The sequence below is a fragment of the Mycteria americana genome, chromosome 11, assembly GCF_035582795.1.
Source record: "Mycteria americana isolate JAX WOST 10 ecotype Jacksonville Zoo and Gardens chromosome 11, USCA_MyAme_1.0, whole genome shotgun sequence".
Lineage (NCBI taxonomy): Eukaryota > Metazoa > Chordata > Aves > Ciconiiformes > Ciconiidae > Mycteria > Mycteria americana.
The window spans coordinates 9,465,431-9,472,365 of record NC_134375.1 but is presented as its reverse complement, the minus strand read 5'-3'; the positions used below and the strand labels follow the sequence as shown (position 1 = coordinate 9,472,365).

Here is a 6,935-nt window from a genome sequence, read left to right as displayed (position 1 = left end):
TACTGCAAATGGATTGTATAAACTGCGCTAAATTAAAGAAATAGTCAGTCTCTGCTTATCACCACATATATCTTTCTGGGATGGGTTGAAGACTCCCCACTAAAAGAAACACAGCAGCTGTAAGTGTAAAAAAAAAATCTGTCTAAGGAAATGAGCTGTTGGTGTGGATCACTGGCTAGCATTAGATAGAACAGGAGATAGAAAAGGAGGAGGTTTGGTAAGTGAAGTAATTCAAGCCTTCATGAGTAAACAGGGAATTAAACAAAGGCTGCATATATCCTGCCACTCACAGCACTCTGGAGCGGTAGAAAGAATGAAGCAGACTATTAAAAATAAACTCAAGAAAATTATAGGGCAATATCCAAAGAAATGGACTGAAAAATTACCAGTGGTATTAGCAGCTTTAAGAAATAGCAACAGCTGATGGACCAGTTTACATTCGTGGCATGTTTTGTTTGGACAGCCCATGCCCCACACATGAGACCCTAAGGATCCTGGAGGTGATCAGTGGGAATGGGAAAAACATTACAAGAGGATAAAGAAGAAATTTAGGTTCTGGTGGAAGAAGCAGTAAAAGAAACAAGAAAAAAATGGGGAAAATAAGAATCAAATTCATATAGATATATGGTGATACTGAGGCCAAGTAACGGTTTTGAGCTTGGTTAAAAAGAAACATGCCTTAGAACCAAAATGGAAGGGGCTGTAATTTGTTACCAGTATGAGTCCAGTAACACATCAATGGGATGAGGACAATGGTACATATGAACGGCTTCATGTTTCTCAGTTCTCCACCTACAGGGCTGAGTAAGTATGGACTCAGTTGTGGATTGGCCAAGAAGGTGGACAGTTCCTGCAACATCAGTTTGAGAAGGCGGATATTTAGGCTGACTTCCCCTCCAGCTCACAGCAAGCCCAAAAGAAATCCCATCTCTGAAAATCAAAGGAGGGAGCTATGACTTGACCTGGTCACTTGCCTTGGCCCTAACATCAGGTGTCACAAACAGGAGACAGCAGGGCTGTGAGCTGTTGGAATTTTTAACTTGCATTCCATGCCATATAGTAACATTTTCAGCAACTGTAGTGTATTATTCTATAATTGTTGTATTATAAAATTATAGACATCTAGTATTAATAATAGCAGCTGAATTAATAATGAACATAGGCGGACTATGCCTTTGAATGAACATTGTTATGTGCCTCCCCTGACTCAAGCCCTGAGCAGGCAGAAGCGAATTTGCAGCTGCGTAAGTGCAGAAGGGCTGAATGCTGCTCAGTAGGAGGCTGCGGTTGCTCGCTTTGTCCTTTCACTCCAGCACCGGCCTCTGGAGGATGAACAGTCATGATCAATGGAACAGCTTCATCTCATCCAGGCACTGACGAAGGGGCTAGGGAAAGAGGGTTGGGGAACCCGAGAGTTTCAGAACACCATTCTTTTTAACCCTTCAATGGTCTATCTGCATGTGTATGACTGAATGCATCTATATAAGTAATCCTTCACACATGGGTCATTCATTTATAACTATTGAGTTGAAGCCGTGCTTGGGAGGTTATACCAGAATGTCAGTTGGTATAGCTGACATTATAACTGGCATTCAAAAAGCTTCCGACTTCTGAATGAAACAAAGAGCTTGGGAAACCTTTAACACAGGGCTTCTAATTTCATCTTGGCTTTATACAGTTCTGAGGCTTAGTTTACAATTTCATGCCTGTTTAACGTGTGCCATTTATTACTAGCCTCTCCAGAATACCAGTGATCACAGAACTACATGTATTTGGAAATGTGCATTTCAAAAGCTGGTTGGGGGGCAGGTAATCAATCAAACCCTGTAAGACAGATCTCAAATCTGGTTAATTTAATTTTGATTTTCTTCCTTTCTTTGCTTCCTCATACAGTGTCTGTCAGCTGCCAAATAAAGAAGATGGAGCGGCCTGTCCACACAAAAGAACTGTTAGCCAGTAAAGCTAAGAATACATTAGATGTCTGGTACATCATGGGCATTTGTTTGAATGGACATTCAAATCTCTACTTCACATTCCGAACCTGGCATTTACTAGGTACCTGAATTCTTTCTGTAGTATGGAAGACACTGTACAGCTGCAGGTCTCTATAATCTCTTATTAGTGAGAATACTGTACTTCAGCTCGCAACTGGAAGATGGCTCTTTATATCCAGTTTCAGAATTATGTCCTACTTTGTCATGCTGCTTTGACATTACTTGGTAGTAGGAATGCTAGCACTATAGCCGTGCAGTGGTTGGACACCAGTAATTTATAGGTCAGGACAGTTGCGCTGGGCCTTTCTTGAATATGCATGTCATTCTTGCAGGAGGCCTCTGGGAAAGTGAAGTGTACAGAATTCTGGAATATGTGCACTTAAATAGGCAGTAAATCTAGAGCGTCTGGATGGCTGAATTCCAGATGACTTGTAACCTCACGCTTGTCTTCAATGTATACTTTTCTCTCAATATAGGGATGCTGCCTGGATGTGTAGAGATGGGATCAGGAAAGCCAAGGCACAGTTGGAGTTCAATTTGGCAAAGGATTTGAAGAATAATAGGAAGAGCTTCTACAGGTGTGTTGGGCAGAAAAGGAAGATGAAAGAAAATGCACACCCCACCCCCCCACACCCCACCCCAATAAATAAGGCAGGAGAAATAGTGGCAACCATCATGGAGAAGGCTGAGGTACTCAGTAATTTTTTTGCCTCAGTTTTCAGTGGTAATCTCTCTTCCCACATGTCTCAAGCCCCTGAACCTCAAGACAGGGACTGGGGGAATGAAGTCCCTCCCATGTAAGTGATCAGGTTCAGGACCACCTGAGGAACCTGAACATAGACAAGTCCACGGGACGCAATGAGATGCATGCCAGGGTCCTGAGGGAATTGGCTGATGTTGTTGCCAAGCCACTCTCAATCGTATTTGAAAAGTCATGGTAGTCAGGCAAAGTCCCCAGTGACTGGAAAAAGGGAAACATCACACCCATTTTTAAAAAGGGTAAAAACTGACCAGTTTTTTAAACACCCAGTTTAAAAAGGGAACTACTGACCAGTCAGCCTCACCTTTGTGCCCAGTAAGATCATGGAACACATCCTCCTGGAAGACGTGTCAAAACATATGGAAGACAGGGAGGTGATTAAAGACAGCCAACATGGCTTCACCAAGGGCAAATTGTACCTGACTAATCTAGTGGCCTTCTATGATGGAGTGACTGCACCAGTGAACAAGAGGAGAGCTATGGGTGTCATCTACTTGGACTTCTGTAAGGTCTTTGATGTGGTCCCCCACAACATTCTTGCTGTTAAATTGGAGGGAGATGGGTTTGATGGATGGACTGTTAGATGGATAAAGAATTGGCTGGATGGCCACATCCAGAGACTTACAGTCAATGGCTCGATGTCCAAGAGGAAAGCAGTAGTGAGTGGTGTCCCTCAGGGGTCCGTACTGGGACCAGTACTATTTAACATCTTCATTAGTGACACAGATACTGGGATTGAGTGCACCCTCAGCAAGTTTGCGGATGACACCAAGCTGAGCGGTGCAGTTAATTCACTAGAGGGAAGGGATGCCACCCCAGAGGGACCTTGACAGGCTTGTGGAGTGGGCCACTGTGAACCTCATGAAGTTCAACAAGGCCAAGTGCAAGGTCCTGCACCTGGGTCGGTGCAGTCCCCAGTATCAATACAGACTGGAGGATGAATGGATTGAGAGCAGCCCTGTGGGATCCTGGTGGATGAAAAATTGGACATGAGCCAGCAATGTGCACTTGCAGCCCAGAAAGCCAACTGTATCCAGGGCTGCATCAAAAGAAACGTGGCCAGCAGGTCGAGGGAGGTGATTCTCCCTCCTCTGCTCCGCTCTTATGAGACCCCACCTGGAGTACTGCATCCAGCTCTGGGGTCCCCAGGACAAGAAAAATACAGACCTGTTGGAGTGGGTCCAGAGGAGGTCCACAAAAATGATCAGAGGGCTGGAGCACCTCTCTTATGAGGAAAGGCTGAGAGTTGGGGTTGTTCAGCCTGGAGAAGAGAAGGCACTGCGGAGACCTTATTGCGGCCTTTCAATATATAAAGGGGGCTTATAAGAAAAGACAGGGAGAGACTTTTTACCAGGGCCTGTAGTGACAGGACAAGGGGCAATGGTTTTAAACCATAAAGAGGGTAGATTTAGATTGGATGTAAGGATGAACTTCTTTACTATGGGGGTGGTGATATACTGGAGCAGGTTGCCCAGAGAAGCTGTGAATGCCCCATCATTGGAGGTGCCCAAGGTCAGGTTGGACGGGGCTTTGAGCAACCTCATCTAGTGCAAGATGTCCCTGCCAGAGCAGGGGGGGTGGAACTAGATGATCTTTGAAGGTCCCTTCCAAACCAAACCATTCTATGATTCTATGATTCACTCTTATTCCAAACTTATGCCCCAAGATCAGGATTACTGTGGTGCACTGTGTTTCATAGGCATATTTCATATTTCATATGTTCAGTAAAAACTTGAGAACTCATGTTCTGGAAATGAGCTTTGCAATCAATGAGTACATGATCCATCAACTAGGCTGGTCAGTTCAAGCCTTGTGCAGAGTAGTATTTCTGGTTATACTCTGTGTGATCTTCTCCTTAAATTGTTTCCTAAACATATTGGAAATGCTTCTGGTAAACACTGTAGTTTCCTAAATTTTTCGCTGTTTCTTTGCTGGTGTTAGGTCTCATTATAGCAGGGAGAGGCAGCCTGCTTACGTACAGGCAGTACTGTGGCACAAAGAAGATATCCCTTTTGGCCATCCAATCTAATTCAGAGAGTTTTATTTTTTTGTCTAAAGATTGTGTCTGAGTGCCATGCACAGCACGTGTCTGTTTTCTCATTCTTTTAACAAGATTATCTATGTCTTTCAGTTGTGTCTTGTCTTGGACAGGAGAACAGGACAGGACTGGATATTTTTCTTTCCAAACTGAACAAGCATATAGCCCCAAAGGTAATTAGATGCCTTATTTCCTTTGGTGCTAATGTGAATTAATACCTGAACACCTTTGTGACTGTATGAAAAGGTCTGTGGTTTCTGTGCAAATCCAGTTTGTCTTAATCTTGCAGTGCATTTGGCAGTTGTACAGAATTTCTACCTTTTAAATCCCATCTGTACTATGCTCGCAGGAGTTTCTGGGGAGGCCCTAGCTAGTAGAATGTGAAAAAGACATCTTTGACTACATCCAGTGGAAGTGCCAAGAACCAAAGGACTGGAGTGAATAATTGCTTGTCTAGGTTTGCTACCGAAGGGCACATTTTCATAGCTTTTTATGCGCAGGCATGCTTGAGATCAAGTGCAAAAATGGGGTGTTACCGATGCTTTAAAGCAGGTCCTCCATGGCACCAGGGTAATGTGTGTAATAAAGATTAAATCCAGTAATACCTCATTTTGAGGGCTTCCTTTTACATAAAAGCATTTAAAGCAGATTACAACATGATACTAAGAAACCTGCAGTGACTGGGATATGGTAGTTAGTTCCCTTAGAGAAAATGTTTTACCACTTTTGTTTTATTAGAAAATAGTGACCCACGGTTTCGTCTTTAACTCCTGTGGAAGCAGAAGGTTCTGCCTTGAGGGCAAAATCTTTCTTGCAGCTTGGTTTGAGGAAGCCGGCAACCTATCAGAAGTACAGGCAATTCTGTGGAGGCACTAAAAGCTTTTAAGAAGTCAGTATGTGCCCTTTATGAAAGGCTAGGTGCTTTCAATAGTAACAACTGCAGTAATCAAGCAAAGTAAATGATAGGTAGGTAGGTGATCAAGCTAGTACCCTTTGACAGCCTTCAGGCAGTGATCACAGGCAGAAAAGTCCCGGTATTTCACAAAGGGAACGGGCCTTTGTACCTTGTTTCCGCACCACCACAACGCCCTTCTGCTGACGCCCGCCGACCGAGCGTCGGCACTGCACCGCGGGAGCCGCGCATGCGCGGTGGCGCGCGCCCCGCCCTCGCTACTGCCGCACGGCGACCAAAAGTCAGTACTGCAGCTCGGGAGCCGCGCATGCGCGGGGACGCCGCCGTGCTCCACGCTGCCGTCTGCCGGTAACGGCGATGCGATGCTGCGGTGCGTGCGGGGTGGGGCCGCCGCGCTCGTTGCTGCCTCCCGGTAAGGAAACGCCGCGGCCGCCCCACGTGCGCGGTGCCGGCGGGCGCTCGGCTCGGCGCGCAAAGCGCGTCAGTGCGGCTCCCGTGCCGCCCCTGGGCCGGCGCCGCCCGCCGGGCGCTCGCTGCTGCCGCCGCCGCGTGGCCGAAGTCGGTACTGCAGCTCCCGCACCGCACCGTTTCGTGGCCGATCGCGGTACTGCCGCCCGGCCTTCGCACGCCGGCTCTGGCCCCTCCGGCGCGCCGTTGGCGGCCGGCGCATGCGCGGTGCCCGGGAGCAACATGGCGGCGGCGGCGGGTGAGGGCCGGGAGCACCGGTGAGGCGAACGAGCCCCTTCGGCGGGTGCGGGGGCGGCGGGACGGGGAGCTTCAAAACGCCCGCTGCGGCAGGCTCACGGTCTGCTGGAGTCCTGTAGCCCCAGGTCACCCCCAAGCCCTGTCGTGACGGCGGCAAGCTGGCCCTCGGTGCGTCTCCAGAAGCCCCTGGGGAAGGAGGGGATTCGGCCAGGGGCGAGCTACGGTAATAACGGTCTCTGCTTCTTCTTTCCCTCCCCCAGAGGCTGCGCTGAGGACGCGGTTGTCCGTTCCTCCCCTGGGGCTGCCGGTGACCGCACCCGCCTCAGGCTTGCGCGGGCTGTCTCTGCCTGGCCTCGCTCTCCTGGCGGCGTGGGGGCGAGAAGGGACGGGCGGAGCGCTTGGTGGCTGTGGGCAGGAGCTGCCGCGGCTGAAGCTGGAGAGGCCAGAGAAAGGTAAAGAAGAAGATGTCGAAGGCCGGCCGGCAGCTGCCTCCCGCTGCAGGCAAGAGAGAGCCCGCCTCTCCGG

At 48.2% G+C, this 6,935-nt stretch overlaps 1 protein-coding gene and 1 long non-coding RNA gene across 2 annotated transcripts in view; one reads left to right on the top strand and one right to left on the bottom strand.

Annotated features, from left to right (window-relative positions):
- The first annotated feature begins 781 nt into the window (after positions 1–781).
- On the top strand, positions 782–4,966 carry LOC142415468 (uncharacterized). The gene is made up of 4 exons (XR_012777425.1): positions 782–1,018; positions 1,894–2,055; positions 2,471–2,572; positions 4,886–4,966. It is a non-coding gene; the product is annotated as an uncharacterized LOC142415468 (long non-coding RNA).
- The window catches only part of TMEM40 (transmembrane protein 40), a 36,990-nt gene continuing 34,054 nt past the window's right edge, over positions 4,000–6,935 (bottom strand). Inside the window, exon 16 of the transcript XR_012777424.1 lies at positions 4,000–4,042. The gene's annotated coding sequence lies outside the window, so the exon portion shown is untranslated. The remainder of the gene's footprint in view (positions 4,043–6,935) is intronic.